Source organism: Octodon degus, unplaced genomic scaffold (genome assembly GCF_000260255.1).
Source record: "Octodon degus isolate 3935 unplaced genomic scaffold, OctDeg1.0 scaffold00207, whole genome shotgun sequence".
NCBI classification, from domain to species: domain Eukaryota; kingdom Metazoa; phylum Chordata; class Mammalia; order Rodentia; family Octodontidae; genus Octodon; species Octodon degus.
This window is the reverse complement of record NW_004524783.1, coordinates 2,341,872-2,355,229: the sequence shown is the minus strand read 5'-3', so window position 1 is coordinate 2,355,229 and position 13,358 is coordinate 2,341,872.

The window sequence follows — 13,358 nt, the reverse complement described above, 5'->3', positions numbered from 1 at the left end:
TTTTTTTTTTTTGGAACCGGGGATTGTACTCAGACCCTTGCGCTTGCCAGGGAAGTGCTTATTCTACTGAGCCATCTCCCTGGCCCCTCAATTTTAATTCTTAATTCTACTTTAAAATTTTAATTGTAGTTTTTCAGACCTAAATTTCTCTGAGTGAAATGTTTCTGGGTAGATCGGTTTTTCTTTATTTGTTGCATATCATGTGCTTCCTAAAATATTTGCTCTTCCTGATGTTTTGGCAGGCGGTCAGGTAGGTCTTCAGCACATTCTGATAGACCTCAATGACCTGAAATTCTAGAATTATCTCAGACTATGATGACCCGTGAATACCATCACCTTCCTGAAATCCTCTCTCCAATTCTGTTCTTAGATTAATTACAGCATCTATTTAGAAGGCTCTGTAGTGTGTCATACACTTAGAGAAATGTACTCTTCCCTCCAAGATTTAAGGTATAAGAATCAACACATGAGGAAGAATTGGGTTTCTAATGATCAAATAAAGATGATCTTGTACATCAGTGTCATTAGAGTTCTTATGCTGCTCTCTGTATGGGATTGATTATTTTTTCAGATAGTTTAAAACATCTGCTAGTGCCTAAAAGCTCTCATTGATTTCTGGATTCCCTGTTTGATTATGTAATACTTGCACTGAATATACCAGGCTCCCTTCCAGTTTACTCCAAGATATAATTTAAGGGCTGATGGTAATCTGTGAAATCTCATGGGATTTGGAATTCTGGCAACCCTGAAGACAGCCTCTCTTACTTCCCACCATCTTGATCGTTGATGGAATCCAAGGGGTACTGAATTTTTATCTCCAGCAAGCTGGTGATTCTTAGCTGATTAACTTCAACTCGAGAATTGGCCTCTACCAGTGGTTTGTTGAAGCCAGTGTCTGCTCTCTGTAAGGTCATGACGCTGACCGTGCTGAGACCACTGAATGGGGTAGAATGGGGTAAAACACTTTCTGTATGTGACAGTGGCGATGCTTTACTATGAAAACCCTTAATTCAACATCATGAAAAACTCAACTTTTTTAAGACAAAGCAATTATTATCTTCCCTTAAATAAAAAGAATAGATGCTTTTATCATTTCTCTTAGTAAAAGAAGATTTAGACCATTAAACATATGAGAAAGATTAATACAATTAGTACAGACTAGAGGCACAATTTTGGTGCTCCAAATTAGTCAAATTTGTACACATTGTGCTTTTCTTTTCATTAAAAAGCTTGCATGTTAGGAGAAACTTTTGCAAAATTGGAAACTATTTTTTAAAAATGGACGCTATATAACCAAAAGGAGTATTCTGTTTGGAGCTCATTTAAAATATTTAAAATGACTAAAATTAGTTTCAGTCCTGAATAAATTTAAGACAGATCAAGTGTTTTAAAATATTTATGATAAAGAAAATGATTCCATCTGGGCAGGGAATTTGTTACTGGAATATCATACCAATTTGAATTTAAGACACTGTGAGATTAATTTCTTCTCCGCTGTTGGAATATAAATGTGTTCTGACAGCTGCCTTCTGTAGCTGAAGAGTACTTATTTGCATATGGGATCTTCCACTCAGTGAAATCATATATATCAAAGGAGCTCTGAATGGCTTAAGCAAAAAACAAGATGGATCATCAGTGCAAACGCCATCCAGGGATTTACTATATATCATAAAATATTGGCAAGTTTTGTTTTGAAATCAACACCAGTTATTTAGAGCTTTCTGAGAGACAAGCATGAATTTTAGAACTTGCTGATGTTCAAAAAGCAAAGAATTACACAAAGTGAAAAGATGGCCTCGATCAAATATGTTTTTCAGATTTATTAATGATGAACATGTCAGGAGCTTGCTTTTGGGTTACATTCCCTTTCACCATGGCTAGAGGCTGATGAATGTAATTCTACTAATAACGTGTCACGAAGGATGTGCAGCAAGGTAGACACTGAGGCCGTGCCCCTAGAGTCTGAGCAGGTGGGGCGCTGCCATAATGCAGGCGCCAATCATGAAAGGGAAGAGCTTCAAAGAAAGAAACAACTTTGTCATGCTTTCTTGGGAAAGAAACCTGTTTCCTCGAGAGACCACAGACTCAAGAAAAACGTGTGATAACAAAAGACCAGCTTGATCTAGGAGAGAACAAAGATAAAGTCTCCTCCAGGTCAGACTAACTGAGTACAGAAACTATTATTTAAAAACAAAGTGATCCTAAGTCATTGGATCCAATAACATCACATTTAAAAAATTCTCCTCTTTGGAAGAATTTTCCTGTTAGCTGGATGTGCTTTCAGCTGGGCTTTTCTTCTGGGGGATCAGCCTCTAAGAGGAGACATCTCGAGTTTCCTCTCTCCTCACAACCGCGTCTTTAACACTATCAGTGGAAATGCAAACTCGTACAACAACCTGAAATCAGTATGGAGAGTCCTCAAAACTCTGAAACAAGCAATCTCTTTGACGGCGCTTTGCTTCTTTGGATATTTCCCCAAAGGAGTTACAGACATCATATGGAGTGATATGCGTATACCCGTCTTTATAACTCACAATAGTGAATCTTCAAAGAGGAAAAAAATAGCTCAGCAGAACAAAGCACTTGCAAGCAGGTGCAGGGGCCAGGAGTTCAATCCCCAGTTCTGCCGGGCTGGCCCTGCGCCTAGCGTGCGCTGAGATGGCAAATGAGACTGGGCGTGGTGGCCCACGCCTGTAATCCCAGCTCTTGGGAGGCTGTAAGTAGGCGGATCACTACGAGTCCGAACTAGTAGTGAGACCTGAACACCCTGTAGACCTTCCCTGAAATACAAAAATAAAATAAAAGAGGAACAAGAAATATGAACAGAAAAAGAAAATGTATATGTACACACACACTAGACTACTACTTACCATAAAGAGGGATAAATTTAAGTCATTTGTAGGAAAATAGATGCACTTTGAGACCATAATGCTACGTGAAACATAGGCTGGGGAGATGGCTCGGCACTCTAAGTGCCTGCCTGCCAAGTGCAAGGTCCTAAATTCAATCCCCAGGACCCCTCCCATGCTTCTCCAGAGCCCCAGGTGCATGTCAGCCTGAAAACCAGGCCTGGTGGCACGGTTCTGTAATCCCAGGTCTGGGAAGATTGAGACAGGAGGATCACTGAGTCCGATCTGTGTAGGGAGTCCCTGTAGACCCTGTACTAGATACAAAAAGAAAAAAAAAAAAAACCAAGAACAAAAGAAAAACTCAAAATGTAAATAATTCAAAGAACAAAATAAAAGACAAATGATACAAAGCAGAAAGATAAACTTCGTGGCCAGAGATGTGTGGATTGAAAGAAATGCAATGGAGGTAAAGGAAAGGGGAAATGTAAAAAGTTATTTGATGTCTATGTGTGCCAGTTCTTCTAAGATAAATGTAATTATTATGTGTCAGAAAATGAAAGTTGGGTTTCAGTGTAAAATACCAATGACCAATACAAGCAAATACTTATTTTAGAAGGGGACTGACTTTAGAAGTAGATCTATTGCATAGAATGAGAAATTGATTAGAAGAAGAAAAATCTAGAGGATTACAGTTCAATTTTTTTTTTTTTTTTTTTTAAGGGAATGGTCTACAGGGTGTTTAGGGTCTCACTGGGTAGATCAGACTCATAGTGATTCTCCTACTTACAGTCTCTCAAGTTCTGGGATTACAGGCACGCGCCATCATGTCTAGTCCCCATTGCCATCTCAGCACACCCTGGAGGCGGGGTGGCACCGCAGGCCCGGGGATCGAACCCTGCGCCCTGAACCTGCTTGCAGGTGCTTTAATCTGCTAAACTATTTGGCCAGCCCTTTACAGTTCAATTTTTAAATGAATTATCTAACACAGTATTAGAAAGGGAAAAATAGGAAATCTGGGATGTAGCTATCATTGTCTTTCTGCAAATAATAATCTTTGAGTCAAAACAAAAATTTAAGAAAGAAAAGAGGAAAAAAAGGAGAAAAAAAGCTCTGCAGGTGCTTTCAGGTTGCAAAAACGATTTAAGTCCAGTCAGCTGGGAAAGTCTAGGTTCACTCAAAACGGCCGAGCCACAGGGGTGAAAGCCGACAGTTAGCCACCATAAATATTCACGGTGTGCTTCCTTGTAGCAGAGAGCCTTACTCTCTCTGTTCAAGTAGGGAATACAAGCAATTTTATAAATAACCAAAGAAAAATGTCCTATGTGTCAAGTTCAAGTGAGAGGCATGGGGGGAGGAGTACAAAGTTAGAGGGAATTTTTGCTTAAATCTAGGTGCTGGAGAATCACACCGAATGGCGCTTTTACAGTGACTGTCATTGTTTACTGTCAATATTTGTCCAAAAATGCTCCTTTTATTACTTAAGATAAAAAATGAGTTCATATTAAATTATTCATTCTCTCACAAATGGAGAAGTTGATATGATATTATGGTCTGCCTTATTCTGAAGTTTTTCTTTTTTGAAAGAAAATCATATGCCTTTCCTCTGCTGAGGGACTGCAGAAGGAAAAGTGGCATCTAGTGCCAGTAGATATTTTTGTTGTCCCTTTGCCACTCTGAAGATATGGTGCTGCATGGATTTGAGACAGTCTCACATAACAGGCAGTTCTCTTGAGTACCAGCTCTGAAGCTGCATTCTGAGAGGGCTTGCTATGCTCTGGCTGTGGGTTTCTACGAGAGCTTCACGTGTTGGAGTCTTGGTCCCAACCGTGGCATTGTGAGAGCTGATGCAGCCCCGGAGGAGCGGGGCCCTGGCCGGAGGCAGCTGCGTCCCTGAGGCCCTGCCCTCTGAAGGCATCTGTGTAGCTCTCCCCGGCCCCTGAAGCTTGCCCAGCGGTGTGTCGTTCTAAGTGCAACTCTTCTACCCCAAACATGCCTACCTTTTTGATTCCTTAGCCTTTAGGCCTTCACTATGGGTCAAACCTATGGAGCAGCTAGCTCTTAGACTTCCAGCATCCAAAACAGTGAACCTAATAAACCTTTTGTGATTTTATAATGTTAGTCTGCCTTGGATATTTTGTCATAGTGAGGGAAAGTGGAAAACACTGCTGCTAAGCTTTTTATCTTTTCTGGACACCAGAACTGTGGGTGCAACAATTATTTGAGGTTCACATGGGTCAGCTGTGTCATTACAGTGCTTTTTAAGTATCACACTCCTAAAGTTAAGAAAAAGTATGAGAATGGCTACTCACCAGAAATATAAGAAAACCATATAACTTACTATATAGTTAACGCAAATAAAACAGTAAAGCCCACATCCCCGAGACTATCCAGGCACGAAGGCACTGCAGTGCTCCGCTGACCAGCGTGCCTCGCTGCACCAGCCCCCTTCCCAGTCTGTTGTTGCCAGCAGTTTTCTTTCCCTAAACTTGTATCTCCTATACTTGCTGTTTTTTAAAGCGATATCTTGATCTTTCTCCAACCATATGGACCTCTTTGGAAATGATCTTTTTGTGTGACTTTTTGTTGTTGTTGTGTTTGGTACTGGGGATCAAACTCAGGACCTTGTGCTTGCCAGGCGGGTGCTTAAGCCACTGAGCTATCTCCCCAGAAGAAAAGCTGCTTTTAATGGTCACATTATGCCCCTCACATGGAGGTACTGGGTTTTAGTCACTATCTTTATTATCCCTTGTACAAATAATTACAGGCTTTCTTTTATGTGTTAAACCTAACTGTTGGCATCGGCCTTGAGAAGCTCAAATCTGACTGGAAAAGAGACAGATGAAAATTTGGAAGTGGAAAACACTGAAAAGTTTTGTGGATAAAAGTAAGAGGATGAGAAATGGAGGGATGATTGGATTCAGTAATTCTCTTCTTTCTTGTGTGACTCAAAGGAATGAACTAAGAAGACAGGAACCTCCAGATTTAGGAGTTATTTTGGAGGTGATAGAACCAACCTTCTACTGACAAAACTCAGCTCATAAAATCAGACTGTAGAGCTGATAGAATTAGGCAATAGAGTTTCTGCCTCCTTTTTCTATGCTCTATCTCTGAAGAATTATTAACTTTACATTTTGATCATTGTGTAGAAAATGGCACCTTTTGGTAATTTTTAAATCATTTTAATAGGGCTTTGCATCATATTCCCAATACCCTATTTAGAATATTGTTCTGTAAATAAATACATATTAGCATATTCATGGTTTGTGTCTGTTGTCCCCCCAAAGCCTCATGCAGTCACTGAGGCAGGCTTCTAGAGCTTGTGATTAATTCATGATCCAAAGCAGGGATTATGGGTGTGAGCGCTACCCTACCCCAGGGTGGGAAATCTGCATTCGATGTGAGAGGGGAGAGAGGCAGGTTAGAGGCTGCAGCTTCTGTCCCTCCCTTTGCTCTTTGCTCTTTTCTGCTGCCGTGAACTGCTGTCCTCTTCCTCGTGCCTCTCTGCCTTGGAGCCTGCCAAGTGCAGACTGAAACCTCCACTAACTGAGATTTAAATAAGCCTGTCCTTCCTTAATTTTCGGTGTCAGGTGTTTTGTCTCAGCAAGGAGGAAAAAGTAACCAGGATAAATGTAAAAATTACTTTTCCGTCAGTCTTAGTTACTTTTATGTGCTCACTGAGACAAAATACCGAACTCCCAAGGTGAAAGGAGGAAAGGTGTATTTGACTTAGAGTTTGTAGAGGTTTCAGTCCGTGGTTGGCTGGCACCAAGGCAGGGTGGCAGGGGGAGACACTGAGAAGAAGAAATAGTTCATGGGAGCTAGAAGGCAGCAAGGCAGCGAGCAGTGAAGTAGCAAAGCATCACGTGGCAAGCAGCAGCAGCAGCAGCAGTCCTCTGTCTGTCCCTTGTAATTTACTGAGGCTACCCACCCTTAGGGCAGGCAGCACTCACCCCCAGGGTGGGCCCTCCCATTATCCACACCCAGAATGATGCCAAACCAATCACTGGAGTAATTCAATAAGCACACACACTCTGATCTCAGCATTACACACTAAGGCAGCCACCTGTGAATAGCCCCACCTAAGACCACACGAGGCTTTGAGGGAACATCTACATACAACCCATAATAGAAGCCAAAGTTTAACACATGCCTCAGTCTTTTTTTTGTTTTGTTTTGCTTTGCTTTGCTTTTGGCGGTGGGCTCAGCTTGCCCTGGGATGCGGGGCTGGCACAGCATGTGGTGCTGGGAATCAACCTCAGTCTCTGCGTTTGCCTAAGCTTGCCTAAGCAAGCGGTTTAGGCCACTGAGCTATCTCACCAGCCTCACATGCCTCAGTTCTGATGAGGTACATTTTATATTAGAAATCATTAACTCTTGGAATTAGTTCTTAGTTAACTTTTCTTTTTTTTTTTTTTTTTTTTTTCCCGGAACTGGGGATTGAACTCAGGCCCTTGCACTTGCCAGGGAAGCACTTATTCTACTGAGCCATCTCCCCTGCCCCAGTTCTTAACATCTTGATCAGAATAAAACTCTGTGACAATTAAATGTAGCATCAACTTGTATAAGAAATACCTGGTTGACTGGTTTACCAGTCTGGATGACGGACTTAGTGAAGAGGGATGACCCACAAAGCTGTGTGTGCCACCAACCAATAGCCTAGCACCCTGGGTGGAATAAAAAAAGAAAGAAGAAAGTGTCTCTTCTGCCTTCCGAGTGGTTCCAGTCCTCACTGTCCCCTTTGGATGTCTGCTGGCAGCCTTCCAGTGCAGAAGCCCAGCCCTACAATGCAGACTCTTCAGTTTCTTGATACAGACTGTGCAGCGAGCTCCAGGTTGTCCTCCCCTAGCTGGATTAGCTTCAGTGTGCGAATGGCCTCTTGCTAGTCCTTCTTACTTACCTCTCCAAGTGGCCACTGTAAGCTTTCTTGATAAAGCACGTGTGTGATATAAATATATATTAAATCTTTTCCTCTAGGGAACTCTGATACAAACTCATATTACAGAATGGAAGTAGACCTATATACTGCAAGATTTAAATATATATTTTCTCCTTCAAAATGTGTCATCTAGTAGAGTGATTTTCAAATTGTTTATAGCTAAGGGTCCTTGGGCAAATTCCTAACTTCTATGAGCATCAGTTTTCAGAAAGGAAATGATTGAAAAGATAAACTCTGAAGGGACTTTAAATCTTAGAATTTGTGTTTCTGAATATATCATTACAAAAATATCCTAAGAAGGAGTTAGTAAAATATATCTATGAGCACATGCAATTCTTCTCAAGACCTACAAGTTATAAAGGAGGGTGGTTATTGAGGAAATAAAGAAAATTCAAGCAAGTATTGCTGATATTTTCAGATCAAAAATCTAAGTATCCTGAATCCTCAGTCTGGCCCATGAGAAGCCCTCCAGGGAGTCAAGGACAACTGTATTTCTGAGAACTTTTATTCCACAAGTTGTTGAGTCTTGGTAACCTTCCAATGTTCTGTGGATAAAACAGCAATTCCTTAGGGAGAAAGTCATGCTGTCAGCCTCCAAAGGAAAACAAGTGACTGGCTGCTGTGACAACACTGTCCCTAAGGATTTCACTCTGTGAAAACTGCTTTCTACTTTCCTCCCCTTCATGGTGAGCAGTAGGAGTGGGGCTCAGATTTAGGGGTGACGGTAATTTACATGTTAGTATTACATGTTTGGAAGAGTGCTCATCAATGAGTACCTGATCAATTGCATAAGTGAAATTCTTGAGAGAACAGATGCATTTATCATTAACATTTTATTGCTGTTCCATAAGAGCAAATAAAGTCAAGAGAAGCATTGGGGGGGGGGTGCTGATGGCACTTTGCAGCCCACTGTAAAGCCTTGATAATGCTGGTTTGCTTGGTGGAGCAAAATGATTTTGGTGTGGGGAACCTTACTGGTTCCTGCTCTGGAAAACATTGTTTGTAAAACATAGTTCTATTTATTTTGTTCTCTTCTCTTTGAACCAAAAAAGCTCCTATCCCTCCTGGTATAACCATGATCTCCTACTCTGGTCCAACTGTCTTCAATGTTTTTTGGTTTTTTTCCAACTCTCATTGAGCCATAGACAGACTTCAATTTTCCTGGGAAGCTTCTCTTCTATGGTTGGAAGTCAGCACCAAAGTGTCTCCTGTCCTTGTGGTCAGGGCAGCATTTGGCTTTCACCCCTAAGTCCATTGCCATTCTTTGGATTATGGTTGCCTCTCTGCCTTCAGGGCAGTAGCTGAGGTGTCCCCTCTAAGAGTTTCCTTGTTTTACCAACTTGTCACTCTCTACTTGCTCTACTTGGCAGTGTCTGTTGGTTCTCAAGTAGTTTTGCTGCTGGAGAACAAGAGAAATGTCTCATGTGTATTTCCATTGGCCTGTGGCCACAGTTCCTTCTCGCATCTAGATGAAAATGAAGCCATTACGAGATGAGGCCTTCTCTAAGAAGGTGATAAGGCTGGCATTTTACATTTGGACACCAATCTTCACCTATTCAGAGTAATAAACACATCTTAACGAGGCAGAACTAACAGCATTTCCTCTCTCCCCAAGCACTGATTGCTTTAATCTAGACATGAGTTTCCACTTTTGTCAATTCCAGTTGCTCTTCTATTCTTTAAGGAAGAAAGCTTACTTCACTTACTCAGCTTATCAGAGATGCACCAATCATTTTTTGTACATTGACTATCATTTTCTGAATATCAGTTAAAAAAAAAAGGTAGAATTTGCCCTTGAGACTCTTAGACTAGAAAAAATACATGTAAACAGACAAAGGAAATGAGAAACAGCAACAGATCAGTAATAGAGTGTGAACGGGAAGATAAATACCTGGATAAGACAGGGATGAAGGAAATGTACTGATGTCTCCAATGTGAAGAAGAAGGTAGAGTTTTTTCCTTTGTAGATAAGTAGAAAATCTTCAAGCAAAGAAAATGCACTCAATTGTGTATGACTTAGCGGGCAAGAGCAAAGCTGGAAAAAAAAGAGAGTTGTCCTTTGCTTTGATACTTACTACTAATCTAAATAATATTCATAGAGAAGATGGCACAAAAAGAAGTCTCTCCTAAGACAAGAACAATTCTCTACCCCAGATTCCTGGGATTTTTTTCTCTTCATATGAGTTCATGAGAAAAATTAACAGGACAGGAAAAATCATTCCTGTCAACAAAACAAAACAAAAAATCCAGAATATGTCAGAAAAAAAGAGGAGCACTTCTTTCCCAAAGAAACTGTAAGTAGAATCTTTTTCAAACAAGCTGGCTAGTTCACCAGCATGACTCTTAGCATGCTTTGATGAACTCGCTGGATTAGAAAGCCCATTGCTACACTAGAACCAAGCTACACAGAAACATGTACTGGAGCCTTAAATTTTGGCTTTCTAAAGACAAATGTTTAACGTACTATATGTTAAAAAATAGTAACAAATGTTGGTGGGATGAGTGGGAACAGGAATGATGTGAAAGTGGGAATGTGTTTGCAGTTTAAGAACTCACTCTCTGGGACTTGCAAGTACTTGAAGCTATTAAGAACTACTCAATCAATCGTCACTGTATATGTTATCAAAATACTTAACTAACGATTATGTAGGCAAACTTCCAAAACATAGGAGCGTCTAAAGAAAGGCCAAATGTACATAATTAAACTATGAATTTCAGGATCTGGCTTTATAAATTATTCATATGTATGCTAAGTAAATGACTTATTAATTTACAAAAACAAGCCCAAGGACACACTAATGGTTGGGAAAGACAATTAAGCTAGGTGTGGGGAATTAATTTTGTGAGGACAAGACGACTGAAATAGTAAGTTATAGTTTTTTGTAACTCAAAACATTTTACAATGTCAGAGGTTCCTGAGAAATTTGTTTCCACTTTCAAATTTGTATACATGAAAAACCATTAGGTCTTCTGCCCCTAGGGTTTATGGCTCTGTAAGAAGATATGATAGGCAATCAAATTAATAAAACCATTTTGCAATGAGCTTCTCTAACCATGAGAACACAGGTTTTCCTTATCCAGGTAAACCAGAGGATCTTAGATACTTTCTCATGGCTAAGATAAAATAATTTGACACCCGTAAGTTTAGCAAGAAGAGGTTTATCTTGGCCCACAGTTTGTGGAAGTTTCAGTCCATGGTTTACTGGCACCAAGAAGAGAAACACTTTCTAGCAGGGCAGGGCAAGCATGAAGGAGTGAGATTTCCTTCTTTTCCTTTTCATTCTATCCAGGCTAAGCCTATTGTTTGATGCCACCTCACCCGAGTGGGACCTCCCTCTTCAGTAAGTTCATCACACACACCCACACTATGCTAAATCAATCAGTGGACTAAGCCAGTATCCCACACCCACCACCCAGGGTCATGCATCCATGGTCCCATCACTCTGCACAGCCTCACCTATGAGCCCATGAGGCTTTAGGGGGACTTCAAGATGTAAGCCACCACACTGAGTCAGAGTAAGAAGGAAAGCAGCTACCTTCAGAGCACACAGACAGGACAAAGTTAGGGGCTCAGTGGGCCAAGGCTGGGCCTGGGAGCTCCCCTAAAGCACAAAGACTACTAAAAGTGATTGTGGTAAAAGCTGAGAGAGCATAAAGGCACAAAAGAAATGGGCGGCTACAGCCAGATAAGGGCCTGAGTCATGGGAGAAGGCTCAGTGTTGGGAGAATCCACAGGTACTGTGGGGCAGGGAAAATCAGCAATCAGAGGCCAGGAGTATGGACTGGGGTTGGAAATCCAGGAGGACGTCTGGGAAGCAAAGTGAATGAAAACAGTGTCTCAGATACCACAGCAACAAGGCAAGCATAGAGCTGCTCATTGTAAGGACTTTGGCTGGTACTCCAAATGGGGTAAGAAGATGCAGAATTTAGGACAGTGGAGACACATAGACTGATTTCATAGAAAGCTACCATTTTGGTTGCCACTTTGATGGCATATATGCTGAAAAATGTAAACCAAAGGTCAAAAAAGAGAGACAAGTAAGGAAATTGTGCTACTAATCCTGGTGTAAGATGGTGGCGGCTTGAGCCAGCTAGCAGAGGGAGGCGGGAGCCTGCATTCTGAACAGACTTTAGGGTTGAGTCAGCGCAGCTCTGGCAGCCTGTGGAGGAGAGAGAGGTGCTGAGGATAATAGGAGGGTGTGTGGCCTGAGCAAATGTGGAGGTGTAGCCGTCGTGTACCGAGAGTAAGACACAAAAAGCAGCCTTTGGGGGACACGCTCATTTGGGGGCATTTGCGCTCATAGTTACATTCCAAACAAGAATGCGAGAGAGACAGTAAGGTATTCTGACCTGAAATTCAAGGAAATCATTTGAGCTGGAACTGAAATTTAGAAATAAGCATTCTACAGATGGCGAGTGAGGCCAGGCCCTGGGTAAGAGCACTCTGAGCGAGAAGGAGCCGCGCAAACGAGAGCAGCCAAGCGCCGACCTTGCGCGATACTCCAGAGCTTAGCGGAAGAGGCAGGAGCAAGAATGCACAAAGGTGATGGAGGAGGGAGTTGTGAGTGAGCTAGGACATGAGGACATGAGGTGTGGGGGTCTCCAGGAGCGGAAAGAGAATCGACTGAGTTGGATGGAGCTGACAGGGCAAGGGAGGGAAGGCTGGAACTGCTCACTCGCTGGAGACTGCTGGAGATTGGGAAGGATGTTCAAAAGCAGCTTTTATGGAATGATCCAGGGAAGAGGCCTGCAGGGGAGAAGTCCATAGAGAACGAGTGGGGAGAGAGAGAAAACAGTAATAACACAACTTCTTTAAAGGAAGGGCTCTGGGGTCATTGGATGGGAGAAGAAGTATGTGGCTATTTAAATAATGACATAATGATAAAAATTAGGTGGGAAAGCAAAGCTTTAGTTTTAGTTTAGGCTTCAACAAAATTAGATCCTGAAGTAAGGATTTCAGTGGAAAGTAACTGATACGGTAGGTGTGGAAGACTTTCAGGGCAATGGAATGGGAAGGGGACGTACAATACCAAGTTGGCAACCATCATGTATGCTTTTGGGTAAATGCTGGGAAACAGCATGAAATATATGTTTTGTACGTATCCCCCCAAAGACATGGGTATTAGCTAAAGTACTCTAGAGAATCAATATAAAATATGCACGTGGTTATACTAAGGATGTATTAGGTAGACTTACAGGATCAGAAATGGAAGAGTCCAGGGCTGGCCAGATAGCTCAGCGGGTTAAAGTGCCTGCTTAGGCAGATGCAGGGACAGGGTTCGATCCCTGGTGTGCTGTGCCAGCCCTGCCCCTGGGGCACACTGAGACAGCAACTGAGACTGGGCCTGGTGACATTTGCTTGTAACCCATGTGCTTGGAAGGCTGAAAACAGGAGGATCAGTACAAGTCTGATCTGTGTAGTGAGACTGTGTAGACCCTGTACTAAATACATGAAGAAGAAAAGGAAGAGGAAGGAGAAGAGAAGAAGAAGGAGGAGGATGAGGAAGAGGAGGAGAAGGAGGAGGAGGAGGAGGAGAAAGAAGAAGAAGGAGAGGGAGAAGGAAAGGGAGAGG